Raw genomic sequence first — 20,941 nt, forward strand, 5'->3', positions numbered from 1 at the left:
ACAGATCAACCACTGTGAAGCTCAGCAGATTTCTGAATGTGTGATGGTACTTTCTGGTCTCCCTGTGTTTTAAAGTGTTATATTAAGACTCTTGACCATATCAAATAGATGTTCTAGATTGTAATTAGCCCTGAAATTCTGAAATGGGGTTTCCACGTTGACTCTGACTTTAACAGGATGGGTTAGTAACAGATATGAAAGAACATGAACAGAGGGACTTCTCAGGACTCATGTTTTTAGAGAAATTTGGATTAAGTGATTGATCCAAATCCCTCTGCATCAAAAGTAGTTGGTCTGTCCAAATAATTTCCATTGGATCTCTATAATCTATAATAGGCACAATTATTTGGCTGCATTCTAGTACCTGTGGCATCCATTTCCACCTAAATAGGATTATTACACACTGAATCTTTGTCCTTCTCCAGTCATCTCAGCTTTTCTGGCATGAAAAAGAGCAGGAATCTTAAAGATCTAATTTTGTCCCTTCCTGAAATAAACCCTAGCTACTATCCAGGGAATATTTCCATTGGGGATGGCTGAAAATGGAAACAGAAGTGGTTAAAATCACAAGATATGACTCAAAATTTTTAATTAGAGTATTAATATCAGTTATGACAAGGCATGACATGGAAATTAGGGTTGCATTACATTTTTACTAAATCCTATATTGAATATAAAATGTTGAGCAGGATTCAAAACCTGTAGCAATTCAACTTTTCAGGATGGGAATTGCATTGAATTTAGCTGATTTTTTACTGATCTTAACATGAGTTTAGGAGCATGTGCACACTTATCACATAAGATTATTTTCCTACATGTTCTTGTCTGTCACATGCAAGGTTTGATAACACAAGTATGAAAAGTATAAGCAGCAGAAACTCCTTAACCTTTGAAGAATAAATCTGGCTAAGTGTGGTTTGCTTTCACTTGAAGTAGGGCCAGAGCAACAGAAAACGGGGTTGAAGACAGAAAATTATTCCCAGGGTGTGCAAATTGCTGCAGGGTTTACAATACAATGAGTAAAGACAGAAATAAAAAGGTGCTTCCAGGCCTGAAGGCATGACCTGATCTCACTGCAGGCTGCAGAAGTAAAATAAATTCAGTTTTAAGTGTTAATTTTCAAGTTTCTGCCTGCTTAGGTGCAAGTTAAATCACTTGGTCTCAAAATAATGTCTTACCACAACTCATTGTGTTATATTGGTTAACTTTTCTGCTCCTATCCTCAAAAACACCTGCCAGATACCTAAAAATAAGCAATACCCTCCAATTAGTGTTTTTGAATGGAAATATCCCTTTTTTTTTTTTTTTTTTTTTTTTTTTTTTGTGGGAGCACTTGATTAGTTTCTTCTACATTCACATTCAGGTGGCATTTTCTGTTGGGCTTTTGCCCACTAGTTTTGTCATCATTTTTTTCATCTTCATGCAAAAACCCTTTTACACTGATTTTTTTCTGTCCACCTTAGTGCCTTACATGCTTCCCCACACACTGTAACTGCTAAGTTTAATGGCAAATTCTCTTCTACTAACAGCATATCTTTTATATGAATAAAATTAAACAGTGTTTTCCCTGACCATGGAAGGGGGTTGGACCTAAATGATCTTTAAGGTCCCTTCCAACTAATTTTAGGATTCTGTGGTTCAGGACAAACTAAAATGACACTTTTAAGCTGGGAGTGGGATTTATCTCCAGCTGTTTTACCTAAATTAAGTTTAGGAAATGATGAGAGGATGAGGTAGTGGCTCTTCTCCCCTTCCTATGCACAAGCTTTATTTTCATACATCAGGATTCAAGCCAGAAAAAGCCCCATGTTCCCGAGGATTAGGTCTACAGGAAATTGTAGAAACACCTGGTTTTGGTAATAGAATTAATTTCTGATGATTTGAAGGGATTTTAGAAACCAGAGAAATACCCACACTTAATCCACAGAGTGACTTAACAAGTTAAATATTTTCTCCATCTCCTGAGTGAACAGATGACAGTGAGTAAAACAGAACTCTGAGTCCAAATCAGCTTGATGGGAAAACAGCCACCAGATATTCTGTTTATTCTGTGTTAACCTTGCTTTCTTAGCCACTGAGACCTACAGAGAAAAGGTAAAATGCCATAAGGGAAAATGAAGCATTTTAAGGGAAAATGAAGCATTTTAAAGGAAAATGAACAATGTCAGGGTGGAAGTGAAAAGGTTTTTCCTTGAAAAGTTCCCTCACACCCTGCCCAACACTGAAAGCATTGCCAGAAAGGCAAAGTCTAAGTGGGTTCAAGACAAGGTTGCAGAAATGAATGGAGAATTTGGAAAATGCCAAGTGGGAATCTGGGAAGCAGATCACATGCCTGCCCTAAGCTTTCCCTCTTCTCTGGGTGTGAGGTTTGACCATCGACACTGATGAACAAAGTGCTGATCAGAAAGTCCCAAAGGGAACTTCCAGTTGAAACATCTGCCCCCTTTCCTGGCAATAAAAGTGCACTTATGTTGCAAAGAGCACACAGTAGACCACACACTGGGGTGGGGGAACTGAAATTTCATCTGATTACTCTGAAAACAGCTCAAATTTCTCTAGTTGGAATGAAAACCCTTGTGTGGCTTTCCATGGAGGTGAGAGGGAGGACACAAAGTGTTCCAGAAAAGAGTGACAAGGGGTTCTTTTACCTCCTGATCTTTTCTCCCTTGTTTCCTGCAATTACAACGTGGTTCTGTCCCCAGTTTCACTGGTTTCTAGGCTACTTTATTTTTTATGGCTTTTTTTCTCGAGTAAAGATGTGATTTATCCTACAGATCAGAGATTGGTTCTCTTGATATGTATTGTAAATGTAGGTGAACCCAATGGGAAGAAATGACGATGCCTGACTCAATTCAGAAGGCTGAATTATTTCTTTATTATAACTATGTTAAAATATATTAATATGCTATATAAAAGGAGGATACTAAAACTACATACTACTTTCTCTGACTCTAACACAACTCGTGACTTTCTCGCCAGAGCCCAGCCCCAGGTGGGTTGGATTGGCCATCAGGCTCAAACAATCCTCACCAGAATCCAACCAAGCAATCACCCCAGGTAAACAATTCTGCAAACACATTCCACATGGGAAAAACAAGGAGCAGAAATAGAAATGGTTTTCTCTATATTTCTCTCTGTGCACCTCTATGAAGACTCTTGAGAGGGAGAGAAATGTGCTTGCCGCAGATATGTGCTACCTATATATTTATTTTAGTTTAAAGACACATCCCTGCTCCACTAGATGGCAGCCAGGACCTTCCCAGGCCCCATCCCTCCGCTGGGATTCTCCTTTTGCCGGATTCCCTCGGCACACGCCAATTAAGATGTTCAACCCTACGGGTGAATTATCACACCAACCTTCCAGTGACACCCTCAGCATTCACACCACTGAACTCCACCCTCCATTCCACAGCCAGGACATGACATCTGTCTTTCCCTTGCTGCTTGTCCAGCTTGGACTCGATGATTTAGACAATTTTCCTGTCATAAAAGCACCTGGAAGTCCCTCTGGAAGGTTGTGCCACCTATTTATGCTGGACATCCCTTGGTGGAGTGAACCTGCCAAGCCTTGTGTGGGTTGTGAGATTCCCAGGTGTGGATTTAGGCATGGCTGGAGCTCCTACTCATCCCTGAATAAAATCCAGAGTCTCCTGGACCACCCAGCACGTGGCATGGGAGCTGATTTCGAGGACACTGGTGAGTGAGAGCCAAGTGGAAGATGTGTCACTTCCCTTTTCCCACACTCGGGGACACGATGACATCCCATGGCAGCAGACAGACAAATCCAGACATGGTGGGAATAAATTCCCTGTGGGAATGCCTTGCATTGCTGGTGGAGTGTCTGGGAGGGGATGGTCTGTGGGGCCAAGTCCTCGCTCTGGAGAAGCAGCAGAAGGCCAAGGTGCCAAAGCAAAGGCTGAATCATTTGGTGAAATATCTACCCCCACAGCCCCCCAGAGTTACTAGACTAGCCCAGAGCTGAAAGGGCTTTTGGGGGGATATTTCAGGGGCAAGGCAAAAAATTCCAAAAGAGGCTCTAACCCCTGATAATTCCAAGATGTTTATTCCAGAGAAGAAAGAGGGAAAGAGGATGAACAAGGACAAACAGAGCCTTACCTAGACTGCTGCTCAGGAAAAGATACTTGGCTCTCAGCCAATTAGGTCAAGAAAGGAAGGAAGGGTTAAACTAACATTGTCACAGCTACAGGAGTCTCTGGGGGGCAGGGGGGGAAACCATTTCCCAGAGGAATCCATCAATTTGGGTGGACTAATCAGTGTTTCAGAGCTGGTGTTTGAGGTGAAGCAGCTCCTGCCAGGAGCAGGGCTCTCAGGCTGCATCCCGACACCCAGCAAACGTGGGTCTGGAGCAAAAGCCTGGAGCTCGGAGCAGGCAGCAGGGTTGTGGTTACACAGAGCTCAATTCAAGCTTCAAATCCACCTGAGATGCCAAGAAAAAAAAAAAAAAAAAAGAATTAACAGCTATGGCCTGGGCTTAGTGCCACAGCTGCTTGGCTGCTCAGCTGTAGGAAAGTCATTCATGGTGTCCCCTTGGTCACTTGGTTGTGAGGGTAGTGAACACATTTATGATGCCAGCTTTAAAAATCACGAAGTGCCACCGTAGCATTGTGACAAAACCTCAGCAGTTTTCTGCTATTTTGTTTCCTTAGGGATTTTATGTTATTGAAATACATTTCAGTGGATTTTTTGGGGGTTTTTTTGAGAGAAAATATTGTAGGTTTATAGTGACCTTTGTCAAGATCTGTTCTGGTAAAGGCTGGACCTGAAGTGAAGATGGATTCTGGTTTTGGTAGGTGGTTGGATATCTCCAGGTTTTATTATTAAAAAAAAAAAAAAAAAAAAAAAGTGGGTTTTTTTGTGGATAGTTGGGAAAGGGAAGCGAAGTTTTATGAATGTTGATGGATGCTATGGAATTATGAATGTTAATAGAAATATTTTCCACATACCACTGTCACAGTCTCCAGAGCTCTTATATTTTATAAAGGGGATTAAAAAATATCATTCCCATTCTGACTAAAAATAGCTTTTGCAATTTTATCCTGTTCAAAAAATGGCTGCAACAATGCAAGTATTGGCAAAAGTAACTTACCATTATTGTCATACCTAGGGCTAGATGGAGCATTTTGGAAATATTGACATTTTATTGAAAATAAATATTTTATTTTGACTGATTCTAAAGTCCCTGTAATGTTTCTGAAGGGCTGTTGCATCCTTGGGCAATAGTCCACACCAGCTGTGGGAACCAGATTGACTCATTCCCTTATTCAGTGCTGAACACATGCTTAATTCTATATTATTCCAAAGAACTCGTTTGGTTTCATTTTTATTAATGTTAAATTTGCACTAGTATTTTTAATCAGGAAATGCAGAAAACATTAAAAATCAAAATACATTTCTCATCTACTGCAGAAAAATATCCTGGAGTTCCCTTTTGTTGGCCACCTTTTATTTTTTCCTTGCTGAAGAGATCTCTGACAGAGGAACTGTCTCATATTTTTTTTAATAGGAGACTAAAACTTTTACACTTTTTACCACCTAGGAAGGTGCAAAGAGATGAGATTCATGTGACAATATTTAGTAGTCTAAGAAATAGGTGCCTAAATACAGTCCAGGCAACCCAGGCTGTCTTTATAGACAGAAGAGAACATTTTGAGGTGTGATTTACCTGATCCATTTTAGAATTTCAGTATAAAAATGAGATGAATAGCACAGCAGACTCCCTTTGCTGGATCTCCTTGGCTTTCAAAGGAATCCCACCTGCATCAGCTGGAGATGTTTTGGCAGATTCTCCCTCCCAGCACACATGGCAGGAAATGGTGGCCAACACTGCACCAGAGCCTGCAGTGACAGGTCAAAAATTAAAAAAAAAAAAGTTTCAAACTGACAGAGGGAAGGGTTAGATGGAATATTAAGAAAAAAATCTTTGTTGTGAGCGTGGTGAGGTACTGGCTTGTCCAGAGCAGCTGTGGCTGCCCCTGGATTCCTGGCAGCATCCAAGGCCAGGCTGGACAGGGCTTGGAGCAACCTGGGACAGTGGGAGGTGCCCCTGCTATGGCAGGGGATAGAATGAGCTGATCTTTAAGATCCCTTCCTACCCAAACTGATAGTAAAAGGGTTTTAAAATCATGGGGATTTAGGGTTAAAAGGAAAATTAAGCTTAGTAGGCCCTGGAAAGAATAAGTACCCTAGGTACATGAAGGCCTTGTACCTTGCTAGAACTGCACCTGTGTAGCTAGTACATGATTAATGATATAATTGTTAGATGTGATGATTGTTTAGTAATTAAATATAATTACTGTTTAATCGTAAGAATAATCATGAGAAACTGTGGTCAGGGGCCTAAGAAAGATCATGAGAAACTTGTGCTTGAATACAGTCAATTTATACTATAGAACAATATAAGTTTAATAATTAATATGTTAGTTATATAACGATAGAATATAAAATATGTTCTGCTTGAAAGCCATGACGGAGTCAGACTTGGGTCTGTACCCCTGATTCCCAGAGCTCTCAATAAAAGCACCTGTATATAATCATATCCCGTGATTATTTGTGTTCCTGAACAGTAACAAAACCACTCTACAATTCTCTGAAAGTTGCAGTTTTCAAGGCCACCCTGGAGTCTCCTCAAAGCTGGTTCCCAGCAGCTGTGAGCAGTTTCAGCAGCCAGCTCTCCTGCTGGTCACCCACCGGGCAGCTCCTGCATCTACAAAAAGAACCCAACATTTTTGGGATGTGGCAGCATCCCACAGGATGCCTCAGGGCTCACATCCAGGACACTCTCAGAGCCCTGCATGGCCCTGCAGCCACTGGGCTCATCCCATCTCTCTGTCCTGGCTCCACTGCTGCTCAAGAGTCATTCCTTTGGGCAGCAGATTTTGTCACAGATCAGAAAGTGGAAGCCCAGTGTCGCTGTCGAGGCAGGACAGGAATGAGAAGACTCTGATCAGAAGGCTGCTGAGAGTAAAACTCCAATTTATTCAAAATACACTGCTCTTTTATACAGAGTTCTGTGAGGACCAACTCCAGTGGTCCTGAAGTGAAAACAACCCACAGCATTGGTGCAAATTGCTTGACGCACAGTGATAGAACTTAACTATAAACAATGTGAACAACAAGAGAGATAAAGAATTATTTACATTCTTCTCCAACTCTTTCCCAGGCTTCTGCCTGGATAGAAACTCTCCATTTCTCTCTTTGACTGAATCTGAGACCCCCAGCCCAGCTCTCCCTGCTTTCTGCTCTGAGTGTTGGAGAAGCTCTCCTGACCATGCTAAAAATGAAGTTATGCTCCAGTCTTGGCAGTTGCAGGCTTATTTTTAGATTAAATGCACCCATTGTTCTTTGACATCCTGATTACTCTCACCTAACTACACAGACAATCCTGAAAGGTTTTTCAGTATTAATTTAAGCATGTACTTACCTGTTTTCCTGGCACATGGAATTTGCTTTGTTTTTCAAGAGTACACCGTCTCAAGCTACGTCAGGGAAGGTTTAGGTTGGATATTAGGAAAAAAATTTTCACTGAAAGAATAATAAAATACTGGAATTGTCTTCCCAGGGAGGTGGTGGAATCACCATCTCTGGATATGTTTAAAAAAAACTGGACAAGGCACTTGGTGCTATGGTCTAGTTGAGGTGTTAGGGCATAGGTTGGACTTGATGATCTTAGAGGTCTCTTCCAACCTCATTATTCTGTGATTCATGACATAAACATGGGAACAGGACAAAATACACTGAATTGACCAGGTGCAAGTGCTGTCTGTCCTCCTCCCTCAGCTTTTAATGCATCTATTTTCTGAGTGCTCTTTCAGAACCTCAGTAACAAAAGGAAAGTAGCTTTTAACTACTGGTTATATTTTAATCTCCATCTGTCTCTGCTTTAAAAGCTTTGGAGAAAAAAATAGAGTGGCTTTTAATAAAGTAGCAGCTATTGAAACACCAGTAATTTTCTTTCCTCCCAGAGACTCGGTGGAGGATATTTAATTGGATTAATTCACTGTTCACATTTAAAATGTTGGGTTCTTTATTTTTCTCTTTTTTTTTTTCTTTTTTTTTTTGCCTTTACCCCTCCTCTCTTTTCTGATGCTTGCATTTATCAGCTATTTCACAACAATTCAGATGCTTTTAGAAGGAAGTCGTTAAGTCTGTACCCAGCAAGAGAACTGCCAGAACATTGGTACCTCAGCTTCTGATGTGTGATGGACAGGAATATTTGGTGACTCATGTAATGACAGACTGAGACAACAGGAAGTTAAATTCCTCTAATTTTTCTGCTTTTTTGCTTCACAGGAGGCTGCTCAGCTTTTGGTCATGTATTACTCTTCTATGAGTGCTCCAATTGTCTCTGTTTATAGCCACATATTTGAGCAACGAAAGATAAAATAATGAAAGAAAAATGAAGTGTTCCCATTATAGATCAATGTGGGTGTCAAAAATCCTTCCTTGATGAAAACAAGGTGTTTTTCACAGACTGTTGATTTTGAGAAAAGATTATCAAGTCCATGCTGAAATATTTTATTTATCTGAAAAACTAAAATTCAGATGGAGTCATCAGACTTGAACAATTCAATGCAATTTAATGCTAATTGTGAACATCTTCTTTTTGCATTTTCCTTAGGGCTCCTCTGAGCAGCTGGAACAGGTATTTGCTTAATACTGGTTTTGCTTGTGACACAAGACCAGGCTGGATGGGGCTTGGAACAACCTGGGACAGTGAAAGCTGTCCCTGCCATGGCAGGGGATGGAACGAGATGATTTTGAAGATCCCTCCCAACCCAAACCACTGCATGCTTTTGTGATTCTCTAATTCCACATCGTTTTCCCCGTGCATGTCTGTATACCTGAGCACTTATAAAATATCTCCAGGAACTGTAACCACCTAAACATCTCAATAAAGAGATTACAACCACTCTGTGCCAGCGAGTGCCATCAGCAGGAGCAGATACAAGCAACGATGGAACATATGCTGATAAAAGATCCTCATAAAAAACACGAGGCTTTTGAGATTTTGAGCGCTGAGGGCATTTTTTGGTGAGAAAAACAAGGCTTTTAACAGAAAAATTGGGCAAACAGCAAGCAGCTGGTTTCCCACTGGGTGAACATGTGCAGAGGAATCAGTGCAGGGCAGTCCAAGGCCTCCACAGTGGCTGCTCTGCGCTCACCTTGAAAGCCAGAGAATTGCAGGGATTGACACGTGCTGGGGGAAAACACAGTGGGAGAGCCCTTTGCTGGGGGGGTGTGCAGCTGGGGAGCCTGGATAAATAATCCAGCAGGGCGAGGAGCACGAGCTCTGTGCTGTGGGTGCTCAGCTGGAGGGCAGGAATCGGTTCTGCAGCACTGGGGCCAGAGGGATGCTGGCAGGGCTCAGCTCAGCCCTGGGCAGGCTGTCAGTGCTGCTGAGCAGCTCTCTGCCAGTTCTTTGCTTCTCTTCTCTGTCCAGGTTGGGATTAAATCAAAAGACAGAATTTCTTGTTGGGACTCAGATGTTTATCAGTTATTATCTCTGTCAGAGTCTCACAAACCCTGAGTTCTGCAGCCCTTCACTCTAACAAACTAAAAACGGAGCCCATCTCTCTCTGTAAGGCCTTTTAAGGATAAACTGTCCAATTAAGAAATGACACCTAAATTATTTTTACTTTTAACCCAATAACCAACCACCCGTGCCTGCAATGGGGACTTTTTTATCCAATTACACAAAACCCAAACTCATGGAGAAGGAGGGGAAGAAGAAGGAACACCCTCCATCCCAAAACCTCCATCTTGTTTTATATCTATTCCTGTATTCTAAACCCTTAAACTCTGAGTTTCCCAGCCTGTGATATCACACACTTCTATGCAAACTCCACCCCCACAATCCCAGTTCTGTCATTCCATTTTGGAAGCTTTTCCACAGCCTCAGGTCAATGCAGTGTTCTCCTGGGGGTCAGTGCCTGGCAGCACAGAAAGTCTGAAATTCTCAGCAGCCAGGGTTCCAACACTCTCTTTTGTAAGGTGTGCTTAAAAACCTGCCTGAGGTAGAAGTCACCAAAACCTCCAGGAAAAAAGTCCCAGTCTGGCCAAATCTACTTTGCCATTTTCAGCACAGGTGCATCAGAAATTCAGCTTTGATGCTCAGGATGGATCTTTGAGCCAAGGTATGAAATATAAATGAGATCAAACCTAAAAAGCAGAGTGCAACTCAAGCTCTTCCTGGTAAAAGTCAGCCAGGGAAGGCAGCTAGAAACACAGAGTATTCTTCCTTTTTCAGGGATGTAAAGTTTAAAAATGACTGACTATCTCAGACCTTCTGACTCATGTGTTCCCTCTTCCGATTCTCTCAACACTGTTTCACCAAAATTAAACTACAGTGGCTAAACTTTGGGAATCTGATAATTGTTAAATATCTGTCTTGGATCCTAAATACCATCCCATGTTGTTGAATTTTCTCTGATCCAGATCAAGGTGTGTTTCAGAGTCTTCCTAGGGAGTCAGCAGGGTATACAGGCACTTCTAGGGACTGGTTATTTTTTCCTAAGCAAAATGTGTAAAACAGTGAGATGAACCACACCACAGATGTGTTATCACTCAGCAGTGGCTTTTAAATTGTTCTCTGTTTAATTTAGATGCTTAATTTTTAGGCATCTGACTTCAAAAGTGTCTAAATTGCAGAATTTAAATCCCAATTCAAGAATCACAGCTGAGTCCTATCTCTACTTCATGCATGTGTAAGTGATTTTTTGTACTGAATTGCAGCTGAAAGGGGGATGAATATTTTATATTGAATAATTTAGGAGGGGGGAAAAAAACCTTCTAACAGCATTGAGTCCAACAATTAACCCAGAACTGTCAAGCCCACCCCTAAACACCATCCCCACATGCCACATCTGTGTCTTTTAAACACCTCCAGGGCTGGGGACTCACCACTTCCCTGTCCAGCCTGTTCCACTTCTTGACAACCCTTTCTGGGAAGAAGTTTTCCCTAATATCCAATCCAATCCTCCCCTGGTGGAACTGGAGGCCAAGTCCTCAAGTTCCTCAGGACTTTGGAGAAGAAACTGCCTCCCTCTGGCTACAAGCTGCTCTCAGGTGCTTGTGGAGAGCACTAAAGTCTGGCCTCATCCTTCTTTGGTCCAGCCTAAACATCCCCAGGTCTACCACATGGTCCCTATAAGATTTGTGCTCCAGACCCTTCACCCTTTCAGTATCCCACTGCTTTCTAAAGAAACAGGACAAGCAGGGTACCAAGAGCGAGAGGGGAAGTTAAGAGAGAAGCAGAATGAAGAACAGTGGTGCTCTATGAGACATTACAGCACAGAAGCTGAAAAAAAGAGATGGCAAATGGAGCTGTCCACCAAAGAAAAGCAGAAGAGACAGACCCACATATTAGACAGAAAATCAGGGCAGCTTCTCTGCAGCAGGTGAAACACAGTGAACTTGCTGAGAAGCATCAAATCCTGCTCCATTGTCTCTCGTTTGCTGTGCTGCTTACTTCAGTCTCCTCTGCAGCAGCTCTGGACATGTTCAGCAGGTGAAATGTTTAATTTACTCCCCTGATGTCTCAGATGTTTGGAGCTGTGAAGAGGAGAAACCTGTTGCTGCATGCTCTGAATTCTGCCAGAGAGCAAACTGAAAATATCAAGCAGATCTGCAACATGGTCCTTAGAGCTTGTTTTTTCAATCTGCTTTTCTCTACAGCTCTGCTTGGTCAGTGTTCATGAAGTAAAGTTTTACATAAACAAAAAGCAATCAAACAAAGAAAACCTTATAATCTGCTTTATGAGTTCTTCAGGATTTCACCTGTTTAATTTCTGTTATTTGCTAAAATAAAGTTGCCTTAAACGTTTCCTTACATTCTTTCCATGTATGTTTCATGTATGAGCTGTATCAATTTTCATATGAAAATTTGGTTTGCACACGAGGTTTTGGTGGTGAGGACTACAGAGGTGGCTTCTGTGTGAAGCTCTGAAGCTTTCCCCATGCCCAGTGTGGCTCCAACATGGACCTGCCACTGTCCAAGGTCAATCCCATCAGTGACAGTGGGAGTGACTCTGGCATCACAGAGTTAAAAAGAGGGGAAAAACCACCTGCAACTTCATCCAGAGAAAGGAGTGAGGATATGTGAGAGGAGCAGCTCTGCAGACCAAGGGCAGTGCAGAATGGCCAACTAGAATGGGCCCCACAAAAACTGAGCTCAGCACTCACCCAGTACACTGTTGTTATCATGGAAACAGGGTTTCAGTGTTATAGTTGAGAAAAAGTTTATTTTATTTTTAATGCCTGTCTAGAGGTAAGAAGCCATAGGCAAGGCTTGGTTCTGGTCTCTCCGTAGTTTCCCCTCAAGAGAATGGAAATGAAACCACAGAGACTTCAAGCATTTCAGAGTCTCAGGAAAAACAAAGCCTGAAAGAACTGGAACAGCAAAAGTTGAAGAATCAGCATCTTCTTTTATGAAATATTTTTTTTCAAGTTAAAACACAGAGAAATGGAACCAAACATAATCCTAAAAACTGGTGTCAGTACTTAGATGATGAAGGAAATCTGTTTAGTTAGGTATGCAAATTGTGGGAAAATTAATCAAAATTCATGGCCCCATAGAGCATCTCTGTAGTGTTTAGTCCTCTTAGCTGCTGAAGGCCTGAAAGCAGAAGAGAGTCTTTGTGCATATTTATTGCTTAGGTGGAGGGAAAGATTTTTCTAAGGTGCATAACAGATGATGCATAAATCTGAGTGCATGGCAATTAAACCTACATGGCTAATTGCTGGAGCAAGCTTTAAATCCCCAATTTATACATCACTGTAACTTTTAGACATTGCCTCAGGGGAGGCTGTGGGAAATGGTGGCAGGAATATGTTCAGGAAGCCTTCAGAGACATAAAAGAATTCTCAGGGAGTGATTGAAATAAATTAGTGCAGACAAAACAAGTAAACAGGTGAAGTTCTCTTGCCTTCTTTCAGCTAGCCTGAAGTTAGGAATCAGATCTCAGCTGGTTGTGCAAAGCATCTCTATTGTCACTAAAATGAAATCCAGTGAGAGGGAATCCAGAACTTCCCACCTCTGCTTCATCCAACCTCTGCTGGCCAAATCTTAAAGAGAGATTCAACTGACATCAGAAAGAGTCTCCATGTCTCCCCTGGCCACCTACAAATTTAGCTTCAAAAATTGACTGGAATAGAGCAGAGAAAGAATAGAATAGAAATAGAAATAGAAATAGAAATAGAAATAGAAATAGAATAGAATAGAATAGAATAGAATAGAATAGAATAGAATAGAATAGAATAGAAATTCTCCACTGGAGGGACCTACAATGATAATCTAGACAAACCATCTGATGAATTCACTTCAAAAGATACTTTGCTTTTAGATGAAATGAATTAATTTTCATCTGTCTGCCTAAAATAATGGGTTTATCAAAAGATGGTTGTTCATCCCCACGAGCAGTTTTTAGTGCAGGACAGGGGCACATACAGAGGACTCAATTCCTTTTGGGTACCAGAGGATGTGAATGCAAAGATGAAGAGTTGACTCCAAATTTCTTGCTTTCACCTTTAGATGATTGACATTTTCCTTCTGAGCTTTCACAGATTTTAAGTTTCTATTTCCCTTAATAAAGAAACCTTCACTCTATCTGGAGTGAGAGTGCTTCAGGAGCCAGGAAATTCTGCAAAGGACAACCAGGGGAAGATACATCCATAATTTATCTTCCCCTGGGTGAGGGTATGAACCAGATTAATTACTTTTCATGAGCAACTGCTGGCAGATTGACCCCAGCTATTATTATAACCATTAAGTATCGAGGAGGAAGATAATCAATCAGTCAGTCTCTTACACTTGTAATCTTGGCAGCAGAGACAATCAGGGAGCAGCAGATCTATTCATCTGCTGGCCTGTCTGACTGTTTTCCTACGTGTTCATCTCTTCCAGGCAGCAATATCTGTCCATCATCTGACAGTCCCTGCTCTGCAGGACTCGTCAGCCAGTAGCAAACACAGAGCTGCTCAAACCACTTGAACATCAGCAGTTTTCTTTCCCTGGTGGAAAAGCCCAGGATGATTTCCTCCCTGCAAAGCTGGATGAAAATGAAAGCAATTCTCATTCAGAAGAGCTGAGTCAGGGACAGCTGAACCAAGGAAGCACAACAGAAACCCAGCATGGGAGAGGTGCTCTCTAAAATATGTAAGATTTTATATATTAAGGATGTGTGCTTGATTTTTATTGTGGTCAGGACTTAACTGCAGATGCAGCCACTAAAAATACCATGGCAAACAGCTGTTGCTGTTAATACGCAGCATAAATCATCTCTCCACACATTAATCAAGTGGATGGAGTTCTGCTCTGGAGGGACTCTTCCTGCCACCTTTCTTCTGCCACTGCAGACCTAATGCCTTCCAGAATGTCTTTTGTGGAAAACACAGGAGAGAAAAGCTCAGTGGCTGTTCCCAGCCTGGAATGCCAGGAAAGCTCTTCCCCCTGCCATTAATTCATGAGAAAAAGGAGCCATTTCCATGCCTGTTTATCCACAGCACATGCTGCTCCAGGAAATCAAGCATTTCCCTGTCAAGCATCTTCCAAGCAGCCTAAAAAGAGCCAATTTATTGTTATTAAATGATTGAAGAGGCTGACGGAGGAACAACAACACGCATATAAACATGAAATTTGAAGCTGTAACGAATCTCCAAAATGATCATGGTGCATTTTGAGTCATGTATCCCTAACAAGGAGCCCAGCTGGCTGGTTGGAAGCTCTCTGTGCAGCCTGGGTCCTGATTTCCTTTAATTTCCTCTCAATGAAAGCCGTGTCCTGACAGACACGCTCTCTAGATTTTCCTTGCAGCCAAGCACAAAACCAAAAGATCATTGGAAAGCAGCTGGGAAGCCTCCAGAAGATGCCTCTATTCCTTCTCCAAGGGAGACCCTGCTTGCCTAAAGAATTATTTTATATATTTCTGCAGTCTGCCCCTGCTGAAATCCTAAAGCAAAAAAGGCAAATAAAAATATTTGTTACACTCTTCTTTATTAATTGACCACATAAATGACAGAAAAGAAAGCTGACAAACCCCAAAACTTTCACAATTGTGGGGATTTTTTTCTTTCTTTTTCTTGTTTTTGATGCCAAATGCAAACCACAAGATCTTATGCTTCCCCAAGCTTTAAAGAAGGATTCAGGTTGATATGTTAATTGATCACAATTAATTTTATCATGAGAACTCTCAATTTAAGCCACTTAAATAAGCAACATATTAAAAGTGTTTTTGCCTGAGGTGCTACTTATAAAACATGAAATTCACCTCACCTAATTATAAATATTTAAAAGTTACATCTCTCAGTCTATGCAAGTCTTCCATTTTTTAGAGTCACTGGGGAAAAACAGGCACCTAAGAAAGAAATTTTTTTAACTTAAAGGATGACTAGTTCAGGCTCTGAAAGGCAACCAGCCTACCCTGCAGAAATAAAGCTCACCTAAGACTAGAAACAGAAATATGGACATGAAACAAATGAAATTTAATGAGAATTTTCAACCAACCAAGACAAAATTGAAAAGGGATTTACCTCAAAACCATGCCACAGCTCCATGTCAGAGTCAAGAATCAAACCCAGTTCTCCAGAGAGTCCTCCTGTCATGATTCAGAACAATAAGGAATTGTGAATTCCTGGCACTATGGTTGGCTCTTACTCCAGAGTAAAAAATTAAGGCAGGAGGAATTGAGATGAGAACTAAAAGCCGGTGCTAGATTTTAGAAACAGTTACTAAAACCAGCAAGTGAAAAACTAGAAAGTGACTGGGCAATAGAGTAAATGTTCTTTAGGAATGTGTCTCAAATATTTGAGATAAATATTTTTCAAATATAATGCTTTGGGGGCTGGAGTCCCTCTGCTCTGGAGCCAGGCTGGGAGAGCTGGGAATGTTCACCTGGAGAGGAGAAGCTCCAGGGAGAGCTCAGAGCCCTTCCAGGGCCTGAAGGGGCTCCAGGAGAGCTGGAGAGGGACTGGGGACAAGGGATGGAGGGACAGGACACAGGGAATGGCTCCCACTGCCAGAGGGCAGGGATGGATGGATGGATGGATGGATGGATGGATGGATGGATGGATGGATGGATGGATGGATGGAGATTGGGAAGGAATTATTGGCTGGGAGGGTGGGGAGGGGCTGGGATGGAATTCCCAGAGAAGCTGTGGCTGCCCCTGGATCCCTGGCAGTGCCCAAGGCCGGGTTGGATGAGGCTTGGAGCAGCCTGGGACAGTGGGAGGTGTCCCTGCCCATGGTAGGGGTGGATTGGGATGAGCTTTAAGTCCCTTCCATCCCAAACCATTCTGGGATTCTGAGACTTTTTTACCTCTTACATAACCTTCCTTCTTTCCTTCACTGCTCATTAGAGAAGAGAAATCTTGTAGCCTTCCCTGTAAGAAACTCTCAGAATAATGTACTCTCTGGAATTTATGGTCTGGAATATACAAAGCAAGAGCTTCAGTGCTCACATCCTGTCCCTCTTGTAGATAATAGCAGCCATTATCTCAAAATCAGAGTGACCTTTTCTCCGTGCTCTGCTGGAGAAGGAAATTGTTCAACCCCAAAAAGGCAAATTGTCTGCAAATATTTCCTCACGTGAAAGCAGCCAGGCTGCATTTCTGATCGCTCTCTCTGAAGATCTTCTTGTTTGTGCACAGAGGATGCTGTGCCCAGACCCCACTCCTGATTCTGCTGTGATAACACAGGTGTCAAGTGGTCCTGGAGATGTCCATATCTGAGTCATCCATTCTGTGCCTCACTGGTGGCCCAAGGGACCAAAAAACTCCAAAAAACCAAGCCCAGCCTGCTGAGGGAGGTGCTGGGAGGTCCATCCTGGTGTTCCATCCTCCTCCTGGTGCTTGGGACAGCCCTCTTGACTCCACAGTATTGATCAGACCTTCACTGGCCATCAGGAAAACTTGGATACTTTGCACATGTAAATATCTGTGTTTAGACAACTAAATTTGTGTATTTTAAACTACAGAACAAAATTCAGGCGTTGCCACTGGATGCAAGGGTAATGATATCTTTCATCTGCATTATTTTCTTTCTCTTTCTTTCTTTCTTTCTTTTCTTTCTTTTCTTTCTTTCTTTCTTTCTTTTATTCTTTCTTTCCTTCTTTCTTTCTTTCTTTTCTTTCTTTCTTTCTTTCTTTCTTTCTTTCTTTCTTTCTTTCTTTCTTTTTTGCTTTCTTTCTTTCTTTCTTTGCTTTCTTTCTTTCTTTCTTTCTTTCTTTCTTTGCTTTCTTTCTTTCTTTCCTTCTTTCTTTCTTTCTTTCTTCCTTCCTTCCTTCCTTCCTTCCTTCCTTCCTTCCTTCCTTCCTTCCTTCCTTCCATCTTCCCCTTACATAAATATTCATTATATTTTTATATTTTTACAGAAAGGAACTACAACATCCAAATAACTCCTTTTCACTACAACTTTATTTTTTTTTTAATGAACCTGACGTTTAACTCATTTTCTTTCACTCTAAAGAGTGAAAGGGATCTATTAGCAAGACTTTCAGAAATTCTCCCTCAGAGGTGGGTCACAAAAGGGTTCTCCAGCCCTTGGAGCATCTCTGTGGTCTCCTCTGGACTTTCTCCAACAACTCCACGTCCTTCTGATGCTGGGGACCCCAGACCTGGAAGTCAGATCTCACAAGAGCAGAGCAGAGAGGGACAATCACCTCCCTCGACCTGCTGGTCACTTTTCTTCTTCTCCCTGCCCCTGATTTAGGATTTTGGTACCCTAAATTCTGTAATTCAGCTGGTCTGACCGATCCAGGCAGGGCAAGTTGGTTTGTTCAGATCTATAAAGTTAATCATACTACTTTGTTTGGTGTAGAGTAGCCTTAATTTTTGAGGACTGAACCTTCCCACACAGAATAAAATTAATAGTGTAAATGAATGGGTTTTTTAGTCCAAATAGTCCTGCTCAGCTACTTTTATTTCCACTGAGGGTTCAAGCCTTGTTGGAGGTACTGCTCTTCTCTTTCAAGCTTCAGTAACCAGAATGAGAAGTCCTTTGTATGCTGTGTTAGAAAATAATAAAAAAAAAAAAGTAAAAAAAAAGACAGGAGAAAAAGAAATTACTAATTACATTTTCTTGCATGTGAAAAATGTTTTAGGAAAATAATAATCTTTTCCATTTCAAGTAGAAAAAGAGCCATCAATACATCAAATAGGACAGTCAAGTTACATTTCACATTGCAAATCGCCTACCCAGGATCGAAAAAATGAAAAATAATTGTCTTTGATACCACAGATGAGAATCTGAACTGGGCAATATGTGCATGACTGAATTCTGAGACATTAAATTGTAACTGAAAGGCACCTGGCTATCAAAACTTTCAGAATTTAAACCTTGAGAGCACAGTCCAGCAGGTAAGATATTACATTAGGGTTCAGGAAAAGAGGTTCAGCCCTGCCATTTCCCACACACTTCTTGTGTGAGAGTTAATAAATCATTGTGTGTCACATGGGGGTGGTGGATAATGTGCCACTTGTGACAGTGCCCTCAGGTGCTAGGCTGCTGAGCAGGATCCAGAGGCATTCAAACTGGAATTGAAGGGGGAGGAGAGCTAAAACAACCAGTCCTACCTGTAGGAAGATGTTGGCTGGGCAAAAAGTAACTTTAAAAAAGGTTTGTCCCTTGAATTGTACTACTCTACAGGATTTCAGTGTTTATGTTGAACTGTGAGGACTTGTCTTCTCTTTGTGGAGAATTCACAGTTATGTTTGCTCCTGGAATTTAACAACTTAGTCTTCTGTCCATATAAAAAAACCAAACACACAAACCAAAAATAAGTCCCAAAATAGAGAGGAATCCTTTCTTCCATGGCGGAAATTCTGCCACCCTTTATCCGGGCACCCTTGATGGTGAGAAAACTTGGCATAATCCCAAAGATGAACCCTCTGTGTGGGCACAAGATCCTCCAGCCAAAAGGCTCCCAGCTCCTGGGGACTTGTCTGGTGTGTGGGAAGCAGATGTTTCCACTCTCTCCTTAAGCTGCTCCACTTTGCATGAAATAATTCAGCATGAATTGGACCACTGAGAGAGAGAGAGAGATTAGTAAATGTGATTTTGAGCCCCAGAGGCCAGTTACTTACTGGAGGAAAGGGAGCAAGGTTTCAGTCCCACTTCCAATTAATGTGTGTAATATATGCATTCATCAGAGCATGGTGAACATGCAGCTCCCTGTCTCCTGGGTGCATCAGCTAACCACAAATACTATTCCTTTCTTGAGCATAGGTAACTGGTAATTAGCATGCATAACAAAAAAAAAAAAAAAAAAAAAATATTGTCAGGAGAATTATAGAACCCACCAGACTTCAACCTAGTGGTTAGAAAATGCTTATGTGGGTTTAGCTCTCCTTGGCTGCGACAGATTTAAAATCTCACCACTAGTTACTGGATAGAAAAGGAAAAAAAAAAAAGCCTTAATTTGTTGAACCTATAATTTCAGCAAAAAATTTCTTTCTGTATGTCTTTTCACTGGATTGGGAGAAATTATTGGTTTTTAAATCCTGACAGCACATAAATATGAATTACACACTCGGCTGCTCCGTGCCACCCAAATGTAGATGGCTGTGGGCATGTCCCAAAGGAAGCATTTATCTGCTCATGGAAGCTGACTGCTGGAAGTGCAGTCGCTGAAGGAACTCTTTTTCTACTGGGAAAGGCTGGGGGTGGTTGCTGCCTGCTGCTTTCCCCACGGCTGGCTGTTTGGGAACCAGAGGACTGGCTGATTTTCAACGTGGAATATGGGTTTTATATGCAAAGTGTAGGTATTTATAGTTCCAATCTTTATATTTGACCTTTGACTCCCTCTGGCAGTGGAGATCCAGTCACACAATCTGTGGATTGTGAAACCAACTCACCCCTTGCCAAATAAATATCTAAAATAGATAAAACAAAGCATAAAATAACTCTCTCTTTTCCATATTAACTATGAAGGAAGCCAAATTTGCCTTTTAAAAAAGAAAACACTGTTTTCACATGATTTCTGTGGAGGTTTAGGTTGGATATCAGGAAAAGGTTCCTTTCCCAGAGGGTTCCACTTCACACCACACCTGACTGAGCAGCTTGGACATGGGCAACCAGCACTTCTTCCTGAAGGGCTATATCAAACACTTCCTCATCTCCTTGTTGCAGTCAGGAAAACAAAAAAAAAGCCTCAAAAAGGATCATGGAATGGAATTGCACAGGATCACTGAGGTTGGAAAAGCCCTCAAAGAGCATCGAGCCCAAGCGGTGCCTGATGTCCACCTTGTCCCCAGCCCAGAGCACTGAGTGCCACGTCCAGGTCTTCCATGGGCACCTCCAAGGATGGGGAGTACAAACCTCCCTGGGCAGCACATTCTAATATTTAACAATCACTTTTGGGGCAGAAATCCTTTCTGTTGTCCAGCCTGGACCTCCCCTGTCACAGCTTGAGGCCAAATCCTCTGTTCCTTGCTGCCTGGAAGAAGGGGCTGACCCTCCCCTTGCTCCATCCTCTCTTCAGGGAGTTCCAGAAAGTGATAATTTTGATTTCTGTCCTCCAAATTAGGAGCAGTAATTTCACCAAGTCTATTTTTTCTTTGTTATGCAGTCCTGCAGCTTATCAAAGGTGGTTTAGAAGAGATTTTAATGAGGATGAAGTCATCATGTGATGGTCCAATGCTTTCAGGTGTCAGGAGAATTAATATGGCCTTGTGGTTACTGTCAGACAGCTCTTCAGAACAGCCCAGCTACTCCTGCCAAAGAGCTGCTGCATGGGATTCATTTTAAGAATGAAGGAGCTCAATTAAAGACCTTGGTACACTCCTGCTCCTTTTCACAGCCTGTCACCAGTATGGCTCTCCACATTCGTTGCCCTATTTTCTTTGAAAAAGAGAGACCTTACATTTCTGACTCTGACTGCACATTAAAATGTTCTGCTGTCTGGTTTCAAGCAATCTCCACAGACAAAAG

This window comes from Lonchura striata, chromosome 1 (genome assembly GCF_046129695.1).
Source record: "Lonchura striata isolate bLonStr1 chromosome 1, bLonStr1.mat, whole genome shotgun sequence".
NCBI lineage: Eukaryota > Metazoa > Chordata > Aves > Passeriformes > Estrildidae > Lonchura > Lonchura striata.